Here is a 23,785-nt window from a genome sequence, read left to right as displayed (position 1 = left end):
CTACTTGTCAGGGCAACAGAGAGAGCTTTGGGCTTGGGTAACATGAAGGCAGGCTGCCCTCGCTGCTCGAACAAACAAGGCGTCCCCACCCTCTCCGGGATTTCTAACTTTGTTGCTTTTAATAATCCAGTAACAAAAACTTGCTCATGAAAGCAGAGCGCAACCTGGGGTGGAGAAATGAGAGAGGGTCAAGATACGCAGCTTTGTACGGAGGGCAGGGAGAGGAGTTCTGTGGTGCAGGTCCTGGTCTGCCCTCCCAGAGAGCCTGCGTAAACCACTCCATCAGCCTGGCGTCCTGTGACTGTCACCTACTGCTCTGCTGGCCTACGCGGGGCTGGTGCCCAGCTGCAGGGCAGAGCTCTTGCGAGGGCTGTCTGCTCTTTGCAGCTTTCATGCATCCAAAGGTGCTGGAGATGCTCCAGAAACAGCAGATCTTCTCCCTTCACCTCACCCTTATAGAGAGCAAGAGAGGGGCTGTCCTGTGACCATGCCTGGAGGAGTGACCGCTCTCTGTGCCACAGCACTCCACGACCACCGTGTGCCACAGCTTTTGGGTAAGACGCTTCAGGCCAAGGTAAGCCGTGACCACGGGTGGGAGGCAGCAGGATGATGCCACTCGAAGGGAGGTAAAGAAACCTCAGGTTTGTTTCTGTGAACAGAAAAGCCCGTGGTCTGGCTGTCACGCCTGGATTCCCACTGTCTGAAATGAATGGCACACATCTGATTGATTGAAGAATTTCCTGGATTGGGCAGTTAGTTATACCAGTTCTCTGCTGTGTGGGCTTTCTGCGGCTTATTAGGGATTGCAGCCATGCTAAAACTTTTGCTTTGGGGAGGTGAATGCCTTCTGTGGTCAGTTTTTCTTCATTTTTGCCACCTATTTTCAGAAAACAATTTGAATTTAGTATATTTGACAACTTTTAATCCCCCATCAAATTAGTTTGAAACTGGTTTTCTCTGGAAAGACAGCATGATTGCATAAAGCCAGTGCTTCCCTAGCAAGGCTGGATGTGTTACCGGGCTGGAGAAAGCACGCGCTTCCTTAAGCAACCCAGCTAAAACGGCCCAAAAATTTACTCAGAGAAAGGCTCTGCCCCAGACCTCTGCCTGGGTGTTTGCTAGTCAGAAATAAATGCCCTTCTGTCAGGCTCTCCCCCCCCCCCCAGAGCTGACTCACACCAGCATCACACCAGATACTCCTGGATCTTTCCATTTTCCAACAAATTGTTACATTTAGCACCAAAGCCTCGGGCCCGGGGGTGTTCTGTGGGTGAGCGATGGAGGCTGTAGCTTCGCTGCTCACCGTGACATGCCAGGAAGGATGCTTGGGAAGAGGCCGCCTTTTCCCGAGGCACGATGAGTACCCACGGAGGGGCGGCGGAGGCCGGCAGCCAGGCTGCTCCCCCACCAGATGGCAGCAGCAATTCTGCTCTGCACGGCGAGGCCGGCGGGGACCGAAGGGTGTCTGTCCCTCAGCCTCCCCTGGGGACGGGTGAGCCGGCAGGTCGCCCTGCCCTGGGCAGCGGACGCAGGGAGTGGATGGGGACAAGGGCAAGCACAATAGCCCAGGCTCCGGGCGAGGAAGAAAAAGCACAAGCTGGCAGGAGAGCTGTCTGCTGGGCAGTATCTCTCAGGCAGGCAGGTTTAGTCCCTCTGCCAGGCTGTCCTGGTAAACTTCTGACGCCCACTTCACTCTGCTGAGCATCTCCAGCTCCAGGTTTTAGCCCCTCTCGCTGAAGGTAGCACACTGAAAGGGGAAAATGCCTCTCTCCCTTTCTAACCCTGGTCCCAGGGTGGCTTGGCTTTGCAGGCTGTCTCCTTGCAGCCCTTTGAGCATTCCTCCTATCCCTTTCCCACCCACCAAAGGCCCTTCCTAGTTTATTACTAGGACAGGAACAAGAGAAATGTCTAGGCATGACTTCAGAGGTGCAAGCTGGTTTAGCTTGAGATTAGAAAACAGCATTGAGTCTTTGGGTCCAGACCGTTAGCATGATGAATTCATACTGGAAGGCCCAGTGTTGCTAAAAGCTTGGCAGGTTTTTAATCTGAAGCCCCATGGTTTTGTGGCCCCAGAGCAGTTAGAGCAATGGCAGCACAGACTCATCACTTATATTTCTCTGAACACAGCCCAAAAACTAAACTACAGCGACCAGGTTTTGGGCAAAGTCTGCTGGTAATGGGCAACATAACACCTGCTGGGGCCACTAAAGGGCCCTGTATGAGGGGGACTGCAGCCCCCTCTGCCACCAGAATGCATCTCCCACTTGAGACCAAAGAGCAGCAGCTGGTTGCCACCTTCACGCATTAAAGCCCTACAAGCCAAGGTGCAATCTGCCTGCCCACCACTCTGCTTTGGCTGCAAACCTCCAACGAGGTTTGGGGGTTTTCTTTGCTTCCTGGGAGCCTTTGTCTTACTTCTTCCTTTTATGCTAGTGGAAAAGCTCAGCTCTGCACCACCCGCAGCAGCTGGGCCAGCCTGCTAGCAACATTCAGACCAGCCAAACAAGCTTTTGTTCATGATAAACAAACAGGAAACAGCCCGATTTCCTCTGTGTGTTCACCCTCTCTCTCGTGTGCGCTTTCTCCCTATTTAATAGATAACCAGCCTACCTGACTTGTGAAGAGGAGACCAAAAGCTACCACATGGACAGGCACTCTGGAGCAGTTGTAATTTGCAGCATGGCTGTTGCATTGAAATGGGCATCTGCTCCCTGACAGTCGCTGATGCACCAGAGCTGAAGCCTCTCCAGGTAAGGGAGCTCCCCGAGTTTGTGATAATTTGTACCCTGCAGCAAGCTGGCAGCATGTCTGAAGTGGTTAGAGCAAGGGATAGGGAGGAGTTTCCTTATTGCTTCCTTTGTGCTGTTTATATCCAAGTGGATCTAGCAGAAAATGCTTCTGTCCTGAAACATAGAGGATGTGGCGGTGTGTGCGGGGGGAGAAAGCACTTGTGGAAGCGGGTAGGAAATAATGTCCTAAGCCAGGCTGGAGCTCAGCTCGGCTGGGAGATGGGGAACAATTCTTAGGCCAAATGTGGTTTAATTATTCCTTGCCTGGCGCTAGCCAGCAGTGGGGCCTGAGACGTTCCTCATATGCCTGTTTTCCATCAGCAGAACTGAGCTCACTTCAGTCCAGCAAGTCCTGACTTACACTAGTGTAACTCTCAGAGGTAGGTCAGGTTTACGTAGGAATGACTTGTCTTTTGTGCTTTGGTTTTCTACATGGTGCAGGAGAGCACTGTCACGGGTAGAGAGGTATCAGGGTAAGGGATGGGGGGCATAAAGTGTACTCTAGCTAGGGGATGCAGAACAAACTTCCAGAGAAAGTGAAGCATCTGATGTCTTTAGAAAAATACGGTGGATGCTTCTCTTAACTACGTGCTGACCCACAGCCGTACTGGGCTCAGTTTCCCCACCCATAAAAAGCAATAAAAAAACCAAATCTATGGGGAAAGGACCTGGCGGAGGAGGCATCCAGTTCTTGCTGAGCACATCCCCAGAAAGGAGAGGAACTAGAGAGGCTGAGAAAGCTCCCAGAGGAGGCTGAGCTCAACTGCTGCTGTAAAAACAGCATTTGGGGTTCCCCACACTGTATCTGCACATGATGCTCATCTGGACGAAGTCAGAAGCCTGCAGTGAGTCATCCCTGATCTCTGGCAAGCCCAAGCTGTGCAGGAGCATGGGAAGTTGTGTCCCAAGTTGAGCTGCAAGACAGCAGTGCAGAAGGTGGAAGTCAGTGGAAGATGCCAGTTGCAAGACATGTTCGCATCCCCCGTGCTGGTAGGGGCAGGAAGGGCAGAGGAGACTAGGAAAGAGTGCGTGCAGGATGCCTCTGAAGCGGCAGGTTAAAAATATTCAACTGAGGCAAGGACAGGAAGGAAGCAGGGGTTAAGCCTGAACAAGGTGAGTCTATCCCAGAGACACTAACTCAAGCGTGACTTTCACGGGTGTAAGCCTTGCAGTGCCCCTTCTGCAAAGCTGGTAAATACAGATGTTTCCTCTGTCACTTACAGCATCTTCCTCCCAAGCACAGCTTTTCATGGGTGCTTTTCAAACCCAGAGGGAAGTTTCCACACAAAAAGATAGGCTGGAAGATTGGGTGTGAATGGAAAGGACTCCAGTTAAACCAGTTTGTTCCTCACCGGCCAAGGTACACGGACCCTACTTGCACTGCTTTGGTAGGGGTTGATGCTGATCTGAGCAGAGGTGCTCTTTAACGCGGGAACAGAAATGTCTCCAACAGCCTGCTACAGTGAGGATTCCATTCAACATTTACCCCAGCACAAATCTTGGAACTCCCCTTATGCAGGCAGTCTGCTGGGGAGATTACACCATAACGCCAAAGCTGACTGAACAGACAACAAAGAGTACAAGCCCAATTCTGTGAGTTTCCTTCACTCCCATCCTGCTCTTGTCCAACTGCCATATCCCAGAATCTGTATTTTACTTTTTAAAAAAGAAAAAAAAAAAGGCAAGCACAAAACCAAGGCTCCCCAAAATGAACTTTTTTATTTTTTTGTGGCATGATTTTTATGCAGAGGCTGATGGTTCTGATAATACAGTCATGTTACCACCCTGCCCCCAGTACCCCAAAGAAAGTTAACAACCCACATATGGAGCTGCCAGGCTTTTCAGTGTTAAACAAGGCTGTTACTGCTGCCCTGCCCAGGCTGAGTTCAAGCCCTTAATGCCCAAGGCCCTGTAAAACCATGCTGAAACCAGCTGGGCCCCTGAAAAGCTGCCCCTCAGCACCCAGGTGCTTGCAGCATTAAAATACTTGTCAGGGAGAGCTGAGTGTGTCTTCTCAGAAGGGCAGAGTTAAAGCTACTGGTACCACCAGTGGGTACCTCAGTCTGGAGTTCTGCTTCTCAGGTGTTTATTGCATGTCAACTCTGCCTGTACGCTGCTGCTCTGAAGGTCTAATCTCAGGCATAAGGAGATGCTGGTGGGTGTTAGCTCTGCTACACTATTTGGAGGCAGTTAATCTTTAATTGTGGCCTTACACTGAACTAGCAGAGAAGGGAGAATGGGAACAGGAATTTTCTCTGCTTGAACTTCCACTTTGCTCTGCATAGTCTCAAAGCCCAGCACCTCTGCACTCAGTGGTGGTGGTTCCCTCAGACAGCGCAGGGCTTCCTGTGACAAGAGCTAGCAGGAAAAACCCTTTGTTTTCCTTTTGCTTCCTTTCCCATTGCTTGAGAGGATCCTGCAGGACATAGCAGGATACCTAAAAGATAAAGCATTAATCAGAGTCAACTGGTTGGGTTGCAGCCAGGTGTCAGCGCCCTGTCCATGCCTCGGTTTCTCTTCTCACCCTTGGCTTGTTTTCCTAGTGGGGCTGGGCCTGTTCTTTGCAGGGTCCTTGAGCAGCACCTACCTCCAAGGGCCTTTTTCCCTTGGGGAAGGAGAAAGAGTTCCAATTGCAACTGAACTCGGTCAAGTCATGCCCAGTTCAGGCTGTTCCCAAAACAGAACTGTTATGATGTGGAAGCCTCAGCCAAACATCAAGCATGCGGAGAAGGGCTAGTGCTGTTCCACTTGGCCCTGCTTAGTGCCAGCCCTGTCACCAGCACCAACAAGCCACCAAGAGTCACCTCTCACCATGGGAGGAGGCAAGTAGGACAGCAGGAAGGCAGCCCTTCTGCCTGTTGGCTGTGGAAAGAACAAGGGCTAGAAGGGCTGGTTCGCTGGCTGCTGAGTTTCCCAAGAAATCATCACAGCAGGAGTCCGGATGAAGCAGAGAGCCATCGCTGCCTGGGTAAAGCCAAGATCTCTTGTAAACTGGGCCCCATCTCACAGCAGCGCAGCTCACGTGGGTCTGCAGGCCCCAGACTGGGCAGACATATCCCTCACTAGAGGATTTCAGCCCTGGTTTGCTGCCTGAAAGCCATGCAAGATAACCAGAGCAGGCAGCTCAGGGATTGCCCAGAAGCACCCAGCTTTGCAAAACCAAGAAGCCTGCCCACACCACAGGAAAATTAACTGCTGATAAAAGTAGGAGTTCACCTCTGTTTGATTTTCTCCTTCCCACACTATTCTGCAGCTGGTGCTAGTGGTTATCCCCACCACAGAGCTAGCTGCATCTCAACAATACTCTTACTTGTTAAGTTTGCTTTCTCAGCATGTCTAGAACATCTAGTCCTCTAGAAGAAACAGAGGTGGGTAACACTGTTCTGTGTCTGCAGCCCCTGGCCCAGCAAATTCTCATACTTTATTTACGGTACTTTTTACCCTGAAAGGTCCTAAGCTGCTTAGCAGAAAAAAGATCTGGTTTCCAGGGAGGGACAATGTCACCTACTGCTGTATTGCTGCTACTTCTGGAGTGAGCTGCAGACAGCTGCTTGCTGAAACACTGCAGCAGTTTAGGGAGGAAATGAAGATCTGTATCACCTGTCCCTGGCACTGCATGCAATGGGGGCACGAGGGCACTTCCCACGCTGGCTGTACTCTAGAGAGAAGGGAAATGCCAGAGAGAGGGGGCAAGGGAGCCACAGCACCTTACTGAGCAGGGAACAAGATGCAGCAAGTTGCCCCTAGAAGTTACACACCAGTGTGAAGGGAAAGCAGAGATGACAGCAAGGAAATCAGAGGGCTGATAAGGATCTGTGGCTGTGAGGCAGGTGTGCGCTAGGGAGCAGATCATGCGCAAGCAGAGATGTGGGGCTGTTGCTGCCTTTTGTTTGTTTCCCTTTACCTGGCTGACATGTCTTTTCATGTCAAAAGCTAGATCAAAGAGAGGGATGTAAATAGCTGAAACAGGGTTCCTTGTGGGAACAGGGCTGAGTGCCACAGCCAGCCTCTCGGCTGGATCCCTCCCTGGGAGCAGCATGAGGAACTGTCACCCTCCATTAGCTAAACACCCGGGGAAGAAATCGTGCGACTGCTGGGTTCCCCAGGCATTCAGGAGCCAAACCATGCAGGTTCCCCAGGCATTCAGGAGCCGAACCAGAGCGAGGCCAGGAAGAGTCGCTCTCCTCTGTAGCTGTCTCTTCCCTAGGTCACCACCGATGTGATGGGACACAAGCAGGGCCATGAGGACAAGCGCTTTGCTTTCATCATGTCAGAAGCCTTTCAGAGTCCAAGGATATTTGCACTTGGTCCCTGATTTTTTTTTTTTTTTTTAAATTCTCCCTCTGCAGAGTCATGGTGTTCACTGAGAAAGAGGGACTTAACACTTCCTTTTAATCTCTGCATAGCTCTTATTTGCGGGGAGTGAAATAACCCTCACTGACATCATCTGCTGAGGATGCAGAGCACCTTTGTCAGGAAAGGTCCCTGCAATCCTCCAGCAACCATTTCAACATGAGGGGACTTCATGCTGCAGGCTTAGGGTATGGAAGCCTGGTTAGAAAACCACAGACTGGATCAGAGAAAAGGGAACAGCAAAACAGCCTGGGAGACCAAACGCTCTCCTCGTATGCTGGAGACAGAGATCAAGGCCCTGGCCTACTCTTGTCCCATGGATGGACACCAGTAGTGTGCGTGCCGAAATAGTTGACGGCTTTACTCCTCATCTGTAGTCCTTTGGACAAAAGCGCCCACTGTTTTTCAACGTCCCTCAGTTGTCCCTCTGCTGAAATCCCACATTTGGAAGTGTGGCTCTGTCACTGCTGTCTCATTCATTCGCCTTCCAAGAAAGAGGTCCCCAGCATTTTTCTTCCTGCCCTTTTCAAGGCAGGAAATTCTACTACCTGGCATCCTTCACACGCACACAGTTAACCAAGAGCAGCACCACATCCCCTCATATCCTCTCTCTATTTTTCTCAAGAAGCTGCATTGCACAAGGGTGTTGGGCCGAGATGAAGCAGTGCCGGTGCTCTCAAAGCCCAGGGTCTCCCCTGGCTATCCCCCTTCACCCTCCAGTCCCAGCAGAGATCAGAACAGCCTGGAGCCTGTTCTGCACTGGGCCAGCTAGTAACAGCTCCCACGGGGCTGGTCAGAGCAAAATGTGCTCACAGCAGGGGTTGCTGGGGCAAGGAAGAAAACCAGCAACATTGTTCTGATCCCCCCATGGGGCTTCCCCAGCCTAGCCGCCCTTCTTATTTAATTGTGAACTTTGACTCTGAAAGCCCCAATCCCTGCTCTGCACAGGGAGCTCAAATCTGGGTCGTATGCTCAATAATCAAGAGCAGGTCAAATACACTGGCATGTAACATTACATTTCAGGGGGGTGAAAGTGTCTAGATTTTTTGCAGAACCTCAAATCAAGTGCCTTACACTGTTAGGGGGAGCATTTGCAGCAAACAAAGCAGATGAGGAAACGAACCACAGGTAAAGAAGGATTGCAGACTAAAGGATTTAAAAAAGGGGACTACAGCAGGAACTCGAGTCTGAAAGTGGGCAAGGAGTCAAAGCTACATGGCACAAGAGATTCCTGAAGTCCCTGGGAAGCAGCTAACCCTACCAAAAGGGCTGCTGCCCTTCCCCCTTTTCCTGTTTCTGCTACTCTTGCTAATTCTTTTACCGCCGCCAAACCTAAACCACAGCAGTGCTCTTCCCTCCTACACAGCGCTCAGCAGTGGTTTTCAGGGCTATGGAGTAGGCTTCGCAGCTTCCTGGGAGAGGTGGTACTGCTGCCAAATGCTGTGCCAGCCTGGAAAGCAGCAGCCCCGACCCTCCCCGCATCCTTTCATGAGCCCCATACCTGCCACCAACAGGGAGCTCTACCAGCAAAATATATATATTTTTTTTTTTAATTCTTGTCACATCTCCCTCATCCATCAGGCCTGGGCCCTGCAGGTGGGTGTAATCAAGAAACCACAGGCCAGAGTTAAGTAGTTATTAGTATTTTAAGGGGAGAGGAAGGTTTGAACAAGTGGGAGCTGGGGTTTGGCATAATAACAGAAGCGACCGACTCCTCTGGCTACTGTAAATCAGACAGGGCCTCGCTGATGAGGCCTTTTTTAAGGTCTTACCTGGCTCCTGAGGGACAGCTCTGTCACCCTACGTGACACACGGCCCTTTCAAGGCACCTCCATCCCGAGGCCGCAGCCGCTCCCTCACGGCAGCCGCTGTGTGAAGCGTTATCCCCGTTTATCCGTCAGGAGCGGGGTGCCGACCCGGCCCCCGTTACAGCCATTATTCCCCCGGCTGTAGGGCTGTGACCAGCGGCCTTCACTGGAGCAACGGAGGTGCCCGCGGAGCAAGGCAAGGCGTGGGCCGGGGTTAGCCGCAGCGCGGCGGAGCGCTCGCCACAGCTTGCCCGGCTCAGCTGACTGCAATTAGGGCGGCCTCTCTAATTACCTCAGCGGAGTAACGGTCGGCCCCGCCGAGGGGAGCCGGCGCCCTCTTCCCGCCTTCGCGCCGGGCCCCGCGCGCGCCGCCTCACCTGAGCCCCGCGGGGCGGCGGCCCCCGCGCGTGCGCACCGCGCCTCACCTGCGCCGCGCGCTCCCCCCGCCCCTCGGTGTTCACCTCCGGGCGGGGGGGAGCGAGGCACCCGCCCGACGGCGCATGCGCCCCGCGCCCCGCTCCCCTCAGCCTATGGCTGTCCCGCGCGCGCCCCCCCCCCACGCCCCGCGCGCGCACACCGCTCGCGCACACGCGCACGCGCGCGCGCCCGCACCGGCAAGCGCGCGCGCGCGCGCGTGCGCGCGGCGGAGTCGCGAGACCGGCTGCGGCGGCCACGTAGCGCTGCGGCGGCGGCGGCCGTGAGGGGAGCGGGAGCCGCGTCCGCCGGCGGCGGCGGGGCCTGGGCCCGAGCCCGAGCCCGAGCCCGAGGCAGCGGCTACTCGAGCGCCGCGGCGGCGGCTGAGGGGGCCGAGCGGAGGGAGAGGGAGGGAGGGCCCCGGCCGCCCTGCCCTCCGCCCTCCCGCCTCGCCTCCTCCACCCGCCCTCCGCCGCCTCGCCTGTGCCCCCCTCCCCTCGCCGCCCGGCATGGAAGGCGGCGGGGGCGGCCCTGAGGGGATCGGCCTGGGTGAGTGTGGGCCGCCCGCTCGGCTGGGGATCCCCTTCCCCCTTCTCCTCGGGCCTGGCGGCGGCCGCCGAGCAACGCTAGGCCCGGCCCGGGGGTGGGTGACGGAGGGAGCGGGGCAGAGCCGCCTCCCGGCCTGGAAGGGAGCGGGGCGGGGGGGGGGGCGCCGTGCCCGGCCCGCAGCCCCCCGGGGGAGCCGGGTGCGGGCAGGGCACCCCGCGGGCGGAGGGGGTGCAGCCCGGGGAGCCCCCCGCGGGAGGAGGGGAGCGGGCGGGGGAGGAATGCTGCCGGGGGGCCGGGGGCTCTGCCCCGGCTGCTGCGCCCCGCTGGGAGGGGGCTGTGCCACCTGCTTGGGGGAGGGGAGAGAAGGTGAGTTGTACGAAGCAAGCGGGGGGGGGGGGAGGAAAAAAAAAAAAATCTTGCTGCATTTGGCTTGCTGGACTGTGCCTTCCCACAGCTCTCGTCGCCCTCTCCCTGTGCTTTGCAGCCCCCTCCCGCGGAGTGGTGGCATGGGGGTGTGGGGGCCACCGGCAGCCCGCTCCTGCTTCCTTGTCACTTGCTAATTGTGCAGCCACGGCGGTGCAGGGTCCGCGATTGTTAGGAGGGAGCGCGGCTCTTAAATGCACTCGCTTCTGGGGCTGGAGTTGTCACTGGGTAGGTGAGGAGATGAAATGTTACCTTCTCCGGTAGCTGCGTCTGGGTCTCGGTGCGTGAAGGGAAAAAATCGGATGTTTTCTCTCTTCGTCAGCCTTTTGGTTAGGTGTCTTCCCCTTCTCTTTGCTCTCGGGACAGATGTTGTGGTATGTGCGTCCCAGGGTTTGGGGTTTTGTTTTGATTTCTGACTGCCTTGTGTGCAACTTTCGGTCCTCTGGATGTCTTGGTACAGGTATTGTTAGAATGAAAAGATATGCTTCAAGATAACGCGTCTCTTTGGTCTTAGTAGTATTATGTAAGTATCTTTAATCACAACTGAGTTGTGGCATCTTGTGCAGTAGAAGTGATTTAAGGCAAAGTGAGGGAAGTACCGTAGACATAAAGGATGTGAGGAATGTGCATTTTTTATCTTTTCAGGGGGTGACCTGAGCTGTATTGTTCTGGGAATGGCAACTGGCACATGCTTTGTTGACAGCGGTGTATGCGCGGTGAATCAAGAGAATGATGGTGGGGTATGTGTGTGTGCGCTGAATAAAGGAGATGTAATGTGCGAGCATTGATTTGTGAAGGATGGTCTGGTGCACCTTGATTTGCCACCGTGCTGATTGACTGCGGCTTGATTGTTCGCATGTGGAAGTTGGACGCTCTTTCTCTTGAGGTATCTGGTGTGTATTAACAAAATGCATATTATAGGCGCAGGACTGTGGACACTGGTGTGGTTAAAAAGGCTGTGGAGTAGGAAAATCTTATATAAAAAGAATCTAATATTATATGGTAATGGATAATTTACACCCTTTACGTGAGTCTAGTGTTCTCATCAGTACCTATTTGAAACCCCTTTATCTGTCTTTCTACCTGCATGTAAGATGCATTTTTTTCTGCTTTATAGAGATTAATCAAGCGCTTGCAATATGGTGGTTGTGCTGAATGGATGAAGAGCCCCATCCCTGCCCCAGGCAGCCAACACTTAAATTTAGATGTTGATAATAAAGTTGAGATATAAACTCACAGTGTGAATGTGTAGTTGAGGGATAGACATTTTGAAAGCTTTTTCAGAGAGTATTTGTTTGAAAGAGAAGTGCAAAATCATGAAGGATTTTATTTTTCGAACTAAACAATTACATGTAACAGGATGTCAGAGACTTCAGGTTTTATTTATAATTTTATCTAGTATTTGGCGACTGGTGTTTATAGCTACTTCAGCATTTATTTGCAGTAATTGAGATAAGTTACATTTGGGAAGATCAGTAAATGTTTTGTGGCTTAGCATTTGTAATACTTTAAAAAAACCTTTCAAATCTTTACATGATCAAAAGAGACTTTGGGATTATAGGCTGTTGTTCATTTGTTTTAAAGGACTTAATTGATTATATTATTATTTTCTTCTCATCTAATACTGATACAGGAACTTTGATGTTTTCTGGAGAGTAAATTCCTCAGCAGTTTTGTATGAATGGTTAGGTATCTATAGGAGTTAAGTTATAAAAGCAGTTTGTCAGGTCAAAGCGCTGTTGCAAGTGCAAGATACCGGGATGTTCTGGTTTTATTCTCATGGTCAGAATCATAGAATGTGGAAATTGAGAGGGGCAGTTTCATCTAAAGATGGAGAGTCTGTACATGTACAAGAAATTGCTTATAGATCAAACATACTTTGTCTGGTGCCGTACCACCTAGAGCATGGGATGTCCACGTAAGAAAGACTTGGGAAAGAGGCCTTTGAGTGTGTACGCTGCATTAAATAGATATTTTCAGTAAACAAGATCCCATCTTCCCATCTCGGTATCATGTGCCGTATCAGTGCCTAATGGAAGAGTGGCGTACCAACAGCATGTTTGAGATAGGCACAGGTATATTTAAGGTGATTACAAAACTACCTGTCATCAGTGCCCTATTTCTCTGTGGCACGCTATAATATGCCGTATCAAAGAATAAATTTCTTTCTAACCCCACAAAAGAGAGAGACATAATTGGAAGCAAGTATCAACCAATTGAGAAGATTGATATGTTCTCTAGCAACCTGATTCTGTGGATTATGATTGTATTAAAATATTTTATAACCGTTCTCTTGGTTAAATTCCTACAGCACAGAACTGATCTCTTAATGTATTGTGCTGTGAAACAGCACTCTCCCTACAAGATCCAGATCTCAGCTTTTAAATGGAAGACAAAATAAATTTTAAAGAACATAATTTTGTTTTTTTAAAAGAATATTAGTTTACATTTTGTTAAATATGTGCTATTTGTCTTTTCAGAATTTTATGATACCAAAGTTTGGTGTGTGTGTCCCCCAATAGTCAGAAAAAATGTGGATTTTTATGTGGAGGTCATTTTATTATCATGAAGTTATACACTTTAAATATTAATGCAGTCAATGAGCAGATACTGTCTACAGTTGACATCACCCTGTAATGTCTTGAGCTTCCTCAAGCTGAGGAAGCATGGCTGAATTATTTCAGACAGTGTTTTCCAGTAAGAGCCTGTAGTTGTTAGCCTGTTCTTTCTGTGGATCTAAATGCCTAACTTGCTACTGTTACGACTATAAACACTAGGCTTACATATTTTAAAAACTTTGCAATAGCTCCTTTATTGTATCAAAAGTCTAAATAACTAATCTCTGTTAACATAGAAGGATGTTTTGTCTGGAAGTGACAAATTTTATGCCTTTAAGAACATTTTAATAAAAATATGATTTGTCCTTGAAGCTGCAAACTCTGTTTGAACACATACTCTTGTAAGTGAGTAAGTGTGAGTAAAATTATATACCATTTTGGGCCTTTGCAGGATCTTCATTTTCAGTATTTTGGAAAGTGGGTGGGGTTTGCTTCTAACTCTTAAGTAGAATTCATGCAGGTCTCATAACTAGTGAAAGCATAACAGACAGACTTCCCTAGTTCAGTTGAAACATTTTTTATAACCTAAAATTCTCATATCTCATTTCCGAATTACCTTTGCAAATGCTTAATTTTCCAAGTGATCTTAAATTGGTGATTTTTAGGTTGCTCCTCCCTCCTGAAAAACAATTGCATAGGGAGTGAAACTCTGGCGGTAGCTCTGGTGCCAGCAGCTTAAACTCATTAACACAAGCAGCTTGCATTAGTTTCCTTGACACTTTCAGACACCCTTCCCTGAGGAGGTTTCAGACTAGTAGTTTTCACTCAAGAGAAACATTTAGCTATGCTAAGCAACTACCAGCACTTTATGCTGTAGTGCTCTCTTGTTTGTGTATTTTTAAGTTTTGAAACTTGATTCTTTCAGTGGAAAAGTGATTTTTAGGAATGTAATGTGAAAGGCAAGTGGGCCTGCTTGAAGACAGGTTACTGGAATTAGGATCCATGATAACATTTGAGACAAAACCTGTTAAGCCAATTTCATTCTGTCCCAGGTGCTAAATACAAGCGAACAGAAAGTTTTTCAGCTGGGATTTTGGAGGAATATTTGTGGTACCACTGCGCAGACAGATGGCCTGGTAGGATAAGGTAGTAGAGCTTTTCTTTTTTTACAAGCAGAAAGTTTTATAGTTGAAAATTTGCAGACAAGCATCCATTGATCCACATACCTTCTTTTATGGGCATGTTGTACACAAAAAGTTGCAAATATTTGAGTTGGAGCATAGCTGAATCTTGCAGGTGCAGAAAGCTTACTAGAACATTGCTTTTCCTATGGCTGACTAGTCTTGTGGAAGACAGTAAAAATCTGTTCTGAACTCCACAGTTGCTTGCAGGTCATGCTTATTTAAGCCTTTTTAGTGCTTATGTGATGAAAAGGGAATTATGGAATGTGTCTTAATAGTGCTGTCTGAAGACAAATTACATATGGTGGCAACTGTGAATTTTAATGGTAGAAGGCAAATTATTTCTAATGAAAAGCCTGATTGCTCTTAGTGTCCAGTACCCTAACACATGGCAAGTACTGTCCACTAGCTGTGTCACTGTAATATTTCTGGACGTTTGCTGAACAGGAGTATTTATGTTTTCTGATAGATGCAGATATTTTTTGCTACATATGTTTTAAAGAAGCAGCTCTCCTTCCTGCTCATGCTTCTGTCAGTTTTCTGGTTCTATCCTTTCTAACAAATCACACTGTTTCGTACAATGATGGGAGCTCTATCCTTAATTCCAGTAACTTTCCCTGTTTTTCTTTTCTTTTTCAGGCTAGCAAATTTGAGGTGTTTCTCACATAAATGATGGGGCCAGATGCATTGCCATTCCTCAGTATATTTTGTATGCTTTCTCACTGTAGTAAATTCTCCAAGTTCCCTGTTAAGTGACATGCACTGAGCTTAGATTTCCCGTGTTTTAACTGCATGTCACTTTATGAGGGACTTATGTTGGGATAGGTGTTTAATGCACTGTGACACCAGTAGGCTTGACGTTATGAAAATACAAGTTGTGGTATATAGATGTGACTTCAGAAGTCTTGAGTAGGAACAGAAACATACCCTAATAAATCTTCATCGCCCGTGTCATGTAGTAGTAAAAATGGCTGCTGAGAATCTCTAGTTTGCTTTATTGTAATGTGCATGTCTTGAATCATTCATTTCACACTTACTAGCTGCAGGACAAAATCTATTAGTCAGAGTGAAATGCCATGCTGACTGCAGTTTAAAGGTCTGAGAAAAATTATGTCCTGAATTTAATTGCAACTTTTTGCCAGGCAGCTTTGTTTTAACACATACCTTGTTGCACTTTCCTTCTTCTACTTGTACCTTTCTAAACTCGTTCCGTTTCTCGTGTTTCCCTGTTTGGTGTCCCCTCACCTTACTCTTTATTGCACTGTTTTCTACTGCCTTTTTAAACTTGGTTCCCAAGCCAGTCTGTTTTCTTTTCCCTCTTTTTGATTTTCATAGCTTTTCCTCTAACCTGCAGATTTCTTGATGAAGGATCCCGCCTTCTACTTATCTCTGATAAATTACCTGGCCCACTTACGGTGCTATAAAATCATTTAACATAATCTCTCCTGTGCACAACTGACTTCTATTATCCCACACTCCAAGCACTTCAAATTCAGACAGTAAGATGAAGTTAATTATCCCTGCTGTCAGTGGACACTCTTCCCTTCTCACCCTCCCTTCGCACAAATAACCCCAATCTTATTGAGATTCTTACTGAGATGCTATTCCCTGCCTTGCTTAGGAAGCTAAGTAACTTGTTCCTTTTTGCCAAGAGGGAAAAGAAAAGTTTTGGGTTGGTTTGGGTTTTTTTTTCCCCACCCTGAAACTTGCTGGCTGCTGTAAAGACAGCATCTCATTGCTGAGATTTGGAATTCGTGTGCCCCTGAGTAGGTCCTGAGGTGGTTTCTGCGATAGTTGGTTCAGACCTTTGCCAAGATGTGGATTTGACTTGAAGCCTATAACTCTGATGCTACTGTTCTTAAAGATAAATCTGTGGGTTTAGATTATAACATGTCAGTAAGGAGAGACAACTCGTGTCTAAGAATATTTTCATAATCATTAGGAACTTATTTTTAAATGAAAGCGTGAGCTACGCAAAGACTGAAGTCATTTGAGAAAAATTCCTGTTTGCTACAGGTTCCTGAAAATACATTATATTTTCAAGCTCAATTCTTAAGCATAATCCTCAGATGTTTTCCACAAATTTGTTATTGCGCTTCTGGTTCTCTTACCTTGATATTTTATGGAAGCTGAAAGACAGATTGCACCTGTAGAACAAATTGATTTTTTCAGGAAGGAAAATCTTATCATGGATGGTAGTATTCATGAAGTTGAACAGTGAGCTGGTTCAGAGAACTGATCCAGCTGAATATTTCTCCCAAGGAATGGTTATTTTCCAGGCAGACTGATTTCCCAAGGCATCTCACCTTGCAACCATAAGAATGCCAGCGTTGGCATATAAATAGGGAAAGAGTGTACTGCCTCCTTTGGCAGCCGCACAGACTTAGGTCAGATTAAAATGAACAAGTAACTTTGGCCTTAGCTGGTAATTGTCCCCACTTTGCCCAGAAGGAAATTTAAATACAAAGTGGAGATAAGATGTCCATAGCTGCATAATGAATTAGAGGAAAAACTGGGAATAAAATCCACTGTATCAATGGGAAGAGTATTTATGCTTGAGAATTGCAACTGTAAAACATGTGAAGGTTGGAATGAACTGCTGTCGTGGTACCGTGGCTGTTTTGGTCACGCGTAGACTTGCTGAACAGCTTTCTGTCTCCATGTCTAACTCTGGTAACGTCAGGCAGAGCGCTGAATGTCGTTTCCACTTGCAAAGGTAGAATAAGTGCAAATAGGAGTTCTGTTGAAGTATTGTTACTTGGTTAGCATTTCTCGGAAGCTGATAAATTTGTCTGTTGTTAAATGTGCTTTGTTAAATTATGTAAATATTATAAAAGCGAGACGGTCTGTTTTTCCAAAAGTTTACATTGTACATCGAAAACAAACTCTGTGTGTAATGTTTCAGAAGGTTCAGTAGCTCAAAACAAGACAGTAGTTGGTAGTGGAAGATAACCATACCGAATGGTTAAATTCAGGGTTTACAGGAGCGTTGTGACATTGTGCAAGGAGAAACACTTACAATAGTATAGTTTTGGTATTGGCACATTTAGACTTTGTCAACACCAGATTACTTAAACTTCTCAACAATCATTGCAGGACAGCAGTTCTGCTGGTGATCTCTGCTTGCATGACCACACATATCATCTTGGTATTAACCACAAGGTTAGCTGGGCTTGATCCGAGTAGCATCTGGCGATTCGGTAGCTAAAATGCTGCTAGAAGTTATAAAACTGAAACTCTGCAGGCAAACGCAGGTCTGTGTTTGTGGGCAGTTTGAAAGGAGGAGATACTAAGAGAAGCCCAGGTAAGGAACAGAAGGGAAAGCTCCTTGTGCTAATTCTCCATCAGCACAGCATTTCCCAGTACGGGAGCGGTGAGTCGTGCTCCTAGCTAGCACAGCTGCCACTCTGCAGAGGACAGTTGGGCACCTGCTGCAAGCTTTTTGTTGCTATGGAGGTTTTTACAAACTTGTTGCTGGTTTCAAAGTCAAAATTATCTAGTGTGTAAAGAGCTCTAAATGAAAAATGGAGAGGATTTTAAACCTATCCATAAGCACATTCCAATGATATGAGAAGAACAAACTTTATTTTAGAGAGATCAAATTCACACTTCATGAAGCCAAAGATTTTGCTATTTAAATCTTCTTTTTTTCTGCTACACACCACTCTCAGCAAAGTTCCAAAATATTTAGCAGGTTTTTTAAAGATAAACTGGCAGACTGGAAATGAATCAAAATGTTTTTTAAAAAGATACATTAAACTGCAACTGAGGGACTCTGTAAAGTGTGCATGTAACATCATGCTCTCAGCTCGGATGAGATTATTTTAAGCGTTCCATTATTACAGTGTAAAAGATAAATGATACAGGAGCACATTACGTGCCGTGATGCGTAGTACAGGCTGGTCAACAAAAAGCTGTAAGCAAGTAAGTGAACCTGTCTGTGAGTTTTCTTCAGCTGAACCCTTCTGTAAAAAATACAAATCTCGATTGTTACCTCCATTCTACATATTGCAAGGGTCTCCTTTAGGGCTTGCTAGGAGAGGAGGTAGGTCTATTCTGGATATCAAAGTTTATTATTTCTTGCCAAGTTAGTGCTGTCAGCTTAAACCAAGGAAAAACACCTTTCCTCCAGAATAAATGTCCAGGTGGAAGTTATACCTGTCAGCTTTACTTTGTGGACAGACCATTTACATTTTTTTGACCTCTCTCGACTGATCTCCATCTACATATCAAAGACACAGTTACCACCTAGTGCCTCTTTCTCCACTCCTCCTCTCTGGGAGGGAAAATGCTAACTCTGGGAAACAGAAGTACAGATCTTGATGACAGATTTCCTTTTTGTTTCCATATGGCTTTGTGCGTAGCCTATATTGTTAGTGCAGTCATTTGCAATTTTAGAATAAGTTAGTGATGTTTAATAAGAAGTGTCATCACTGGCATCTATGAATATAAATGGATGGTTTAAAATCCTAGTGCCGTTTTTACTAGGCTTCAAGAGATGTGAGCAGAAATGATGAAAGCAAGAGGTTTTAAAGCAAAAAGGAATCTTGCCACTGAACAAGAAGAAAACGAGGCAATAAAAAGTCATTTGGAACAAAGAGTAGGCTAATGGGTGAAACAATTGCCCTTCAGTATCATAGCAGTGGGTAGCTTTGAACTTCTGGCACATATTTTGATGAATATACAAATTTGAAGGGACAGATAATCTGTTAATGTGGTCATATAAATCTTTTTTTGCTTCATATATGTGTCTTCAAGTTATCAAACAATTACAGCAAAGTAGTAAATGTGAAAGCTAGGTGTATACACGTGAATGACTACTGTTGAGTGGCAGCTACCTGGTTTTGTTTTAATCTTGCTTTCATTTTTTTGCATTGAAAGATACCGATGAGACACAGTAATAGATTTGAATACAAGGAAGTTCCTGATTCAGTCACAGGTGTTTAATTTTTATATATTTAAGGCAGTAGGAAGGGCTTCAACTTTTAATTTGAGTGTATATCATGGTGTACTAGAACTTCTTTCAAGATGGTTTTGCCTAGTAAAAGAAAAATGTTGAGGTTTATGGCTGTCGTATCTAAAACTAGTTCATAGCCAATAGAAAGCCTTCAGCTTACTGCAAAAGCTGAGGGATTATAATGCTGCTGAATTCTGAAATGGCAACCTCTTAAACTATTTTCTGTGGAGATAATGCTTGAAAAAATTCCAGATTCACAGTTCTGGAAATCACTGGTTTGAAAGCCTTTGTCTCTCAAACCAGATTTCTAGATACAGCCAAATAATTCATCTTAAGAAATGGAAAAAGCCTGAAGGGTTTTTATCCTCGTTTTTATGTTTTAGCTGCAGGATATTATATAAGGCATTTTTCTGGAATTGGAAATACGGTCTGCTTCGTTTTCCATTAGACTGTTAAATACTTACAGGCAAATAGCCAGCTCCATACAGTGAAAATATGTTGCCTGCTGAGTTAGCAAGATATACCGATCACAGATTATTTTAGGAATGGTCAAAAAAACCCCAAAAAACAACTGGAAGATGGGACAGTCTAGATGCTGTACTGCATCTTCAGGCTTTCGTGTACCACCCTGTTGAAGATACTTCTGCCCCGACCTTTGCTTGGAGAATTGGACAGTATTTATTCACGCTCCAGCCTTTTGTTTCCCTGCCAAGACTCCCTGCAATACTTTCAGTTACTGCCAGCGTTGTTGGTTTTTTATGACGTGCGTGTCAGTTTGCTTAGTTGTACCACGACTAATCCATTTGAGACAGAGATGCCCAAATATGTGGCATAGCTTTAATTTCACCAAAATACAAGGCACAGTGGCACACACCATTTTATGTCTGATCTTTTATATGAGTTGATGGGAAAATCTGTTTCAAGTGAATTTTGAGCTCGCGGTGAAGAGGGTTCAGATTTTTTTGTTTTCACAGAACAGCCCCAGGAATCGTGTCGTGAATGCTGTTTCTTGCCATGTTACACCATATTCCCCAAGTCTGTGTCAGCTGCACAGAATTGTCCTTCTGATACAGTAGATAGGATTACTTTTCTCTCCTTTCCTCTGTAGCTCTACTAAGCGTGAACCTATTACAGATGCCATCTCTTAGGTGGGTGTTACAAGCTGTCCCTTGGCGTCTAGCAGATGACAGAATAGATCCTTAGTCGCAGTCAGTCTTTTTATTTTGCATTTACATGGGCAAAGGCAGGCTTGAGTGCTTACCATAGAAATGCAAAAACTGTGAGGATGTGCTGACTGCGGCTCTGTCTTGAGATAAAACTTACCACTTAAGAACATATTTTCATTTTTTTGCATATAAAGCAGCTGAGATGCACAAGAAAGGAGTGATTGTACGATGATATAAATAATTCCCTCTTGTGTTATAGTCCTGATTACTATCCGCTGACATGATGTAACTTGTACCAGATGTGTTTTCCCACTAACTGGGAATTGCTGTGCCTGTGCACTATTCTGTTTCATGCACCTGTTCTTCAAACTGTGCAAGTATATTGAAACTTTTTTTTCCATGAGCTCTGAAATACTGCTCGTGTATTGAACTGTAGGTGACTGGACCATTTCAGTCAAACACTTTGTATTTTCACATGGCAATCTCTAGTCGTTCCTTGCTAATACGCTATTCAGAATTCACATTACCTAAGGATTTCATAGAGCAGAGTTGTAGTGAGAAAGCATTAATGTTTTGTTATTTTTAGGAAATACACTGCACAGCTTTGTGCTGGGCAGTATACTTAAAGCTAAGCTCTATCTGTGCAATGAACATTGTATTTTTCTGATGCATTTTCTTGTATTTCTGTCCTGCCTGCTGACTTGAAATTGATTAATGGATAACACTGATTAATATTAACAGAAGCTAAATGAGAAATCACACTCTTATTTACCTCTACATTTATACTTGCCAGGATGATGCATTTGCTTATCAGCCTTTCAAAATAAATACATGTGCCAGTTTATCATAGTTCTAATCATCGAATCATAGAATCATTAAGATTGGAAAGGACCTTTTGAGATCGAGTTCAAACGTTGACCTAACTGCCAGGTCCACCTCTAAACCACGTCCTTAAATACTACTTCTGTATCCAAATAATGTGACTAATAAGTGTGAAAGCGTTTAACTTATGCTGCTCTTCTGAAAGGGTTGAGCTACGCTGTTGCATTCTGAATTCCCGTAGGGTTTGGCTGTACTGGAAGTTTCTACCTGATGAGTTAACTTTGACCCAGCTTCAGGAAGCAGGGAAGCTGGGGCTGCGGTTTTGGTTAGAAATTTGAGCGGTGTCCAGCCTGCAGCATGTCCCAGGTTTGGCGTAATGTTGGAGCTGTATTTAATCAATCCCCCCAACCTGCAACCACTGCCTCCGTCCTGCTCTGAGTGTAGTTTCTTCAACAACTACTTGACTAGTTTGAAATTGGCACATTACCTTAAATAATGTAAACTATTTATTTATGCATGTGGTTGTTTCACTGCTTGTAAACTGTGTGCAAATCTGGTTGCCCCAGGACTTAATGGAGCTGCTGGATTGTAGCTTCCAACCAAAAGACGTGCAGGATCCTTAACAACTTCAGGTTGTTAATGCATATGCAAAATGGCATTGCCTTTAATTATAACACAGTTGCAATTTTTTTCCTAACTTTTTTAGTTTCTCTAACTGTAGTTTGAGAGAAGTTTTGTTTTATGGAAAAGAAAACTTCAAATTTCAAGATACTCAAACTTTCTCATTGAACTTGGTTTTATATACAGTGGTCTATATACCTAAATGGCAGAGTGGAAAACCTATTCATGCCCTGCAGTGCCTCCTGATTGCATCCATTAAAAAGCTGCTGTTAAACTGAGATCTGTCTGCTCTTAAACTGAAGAGGGGAGAAGTAGTTTTGGGGGTTGTCTGGTGTGAAGTTACCGGTCTTGTGTTGTAAGGAAAGCGTGCAAATTATTTGTGGTGTTTGTACAAGCGGTGTGGTATTCTGGTGCTGCAGTGCTTGCTGTGGCTCAGATTCCCCCACGTATCAGGTGCTGTACGCTTTTGGAGAAATAATTTTGGTGTCTTGTGAGCAATAGTAAGGGTGCGAGCACTACTTACTCTAGTACGCGTGGCTTGTAAACAGAAACAAAAAATTATCTTCTGTGTTAAAACAAAGAAGGAAAATAATGGATGGCTAATAAATGAATGCCTTTTTAATGTTGAACATTGACTATTGCAATCTCTTTTTTCATAGTATTCACTTTTCATGCAAGAAGTAGGTGAGCTGCAGGAAAGCCCCAAGCTCTCACCCTTCCTCCTCTTTTTCCTTATGGTGCGCGCAGAACTTCTGTGGCAAACGCCACTGATTTGTGAATTGAGGCATGGGTCTTTTTTTAAAGGGATTTTCTGGTCCTTATGGCTATCTGGGAGGAGTGGGGGGAACTTCCAGATGTTAACTAAGTAATAAATCGATACAGTGCCGTCTTTGTGTCAGTAGACAAATCACCCTTGTGCTTGCAGCCTTCTAGACTTGCCAACCTACAGCAAAGTGAATTAGACCAGCGTCTGTCAATTTGCAGAGCTAATATTGATAACTTTCTATGGGCAGCAATTAAACTGGTTTTTAAAAGAAAAAAAAAAAAAAATAGGCCAGTGTCACATTGACCAGGAGTGGCAGGGTCATGGCTGTGGAGTGCCCCAAAGTGCCTCTCCTGTCCTTTATGGGAGCCCCCAGAAACATCCAGGCAGAAGGGATGAGCAGCGCAGTGTCCGTCCGCGGAGCGGGGAGCTGGCAGCCTGGGTGTGATAGCAGGCAAACGGCTGTAGGCCGTGCGGGGGTCCGCAGCTACAGGCAGCCTGGATGCGCAGAAATGACCGTGCAACCACCTCGCTTACTACAAAAGCTGGAAGAAGCGGTGTTTTTCTTTACATCAGTGTCTGCTTCTGGTGGATGCTTGCCAGAAGTCAAATCGTACCTCCTTGGCACAGGTTAGACAAAAATAAGAGAGAGACTGTCAGGCTGGTCCCTCCCTGAGGGCAAACCGAGGACTAATTTAAGGTCCTTAACCTCTGACTATATTGCACTTGGTCTGTGCTGATTTGAGCTCATCGGTTGAGCCCGAGTTGGGACAGGTAATTCTGCTAGCGCGCTCTGCTCTAAGTTGTTCTATTTTTAGTACAGATAATGTGAAGAAATGCGGTTTTTCTTCAGAAGTAGCGAAAGCATTGTATGAAGTGTTGCTCCCACATACACATGCTTCCTCCACCTACACGTTTGTCTGCAAGTTGTTTGTACTTTTTTCTGGGTTTGAGCCTTTAATCTCGGTAGGCTTGCAAACCTTTCTTGTATGGTCTTTGATTGCTAAGTGTTGCACGCACTTCGTATGTTCGTTCTATGCTCGTAATACAGTTATTCCTCAGTTTTATATCTAGCTAGGCTTCTTCAAAAATTGCTTTGAAACTGTGTATCCTTTTTACATTTTAATCAGAGCCTTTTGTAGTATGGCTGAAATTCACTCTGTGAGCCCAAGCTGTTCAGCAGCTTTGAAAAAAGTGGATTCACCTTTAAAAAAAAGGCAAAAATAGAAACACCCAAATGCTGCTTTCTTACATTTAGGATTAGAAACTTAAGGAAAAAAGTCTTCTATGAAAATATTTCACGGAGTATTTAAACTACTGTCGCTCAGAATTGTCCGGAGTCTAGGAGTGCGTTGATGGTATAAAATCTGTAAGGAGGGCT

At 46.2% G+C, this 23,785-nt stretch overlaps 1 protein-coding gene and 1 long non-coding RNA gene across 5 annotated transcripts in view; one reads left to right on the top strand and one right to left on the bottom strand.

Annotated features, from left to right (window-relative positions):
• Positions 1 to 96: 96 nt before the first annotated feature.
• Positions 97 to 9,317, bottom strand: LOC148054281 (uncharacterized). The gene is made up of 2 exons (XR_015707410.1): positions 8,915 to 9,317; positions 97 to 877 (listed from the first exon to the last, which is right to left on the bottom strand). It is a non-coding gene; the product is annotated as an uncharacterized LOC148054281 (long non-coding RNA).
• The window catches only part of ZNF652 (zinc finger protein 652), a 38,314-nt gene continuing 17,140 nt past the window's right edge, over positions 2,612 to 23,785 (top strand). For 2 of the 4 annotated variants that reach the window (XR_015707408.1, XM_087769809.1), the window contains exon 1: positions 2,612 to 2,750. The gene's annotated coding sequence lies outside the window, so the exon portion shown is untranslated. Of the gene's footprint in view, positions 2,751 to 9,594; positions 9,914 to 10,996; positions 11,077 to 23,785 lie in introns of those variants that run through there. The other 2 variants (XM_087769810.1, XM_087769811.1) reach the window with 2 other exon arrangements.

Source organism: Nipponia nippon, unplaced genomic scaffold (assembly GCF_047370975.1).
Source record: "Nipponia nippon isolate SJK-2023a ecotype South Korea unplaced genomic scaffold, ASM4737097v1 scaffold_32, whole genome shotgun sequence".
Taxonomy (NCBI): Eukaryota; Metazoa; Chordata; class Aves; order Pelecaniformes; family Threskiornithidae; genus Nipponia; species Nipponia nippon.
This window is presented reverse-complemented; position numbering and strand designations above follow the sequence as displayed.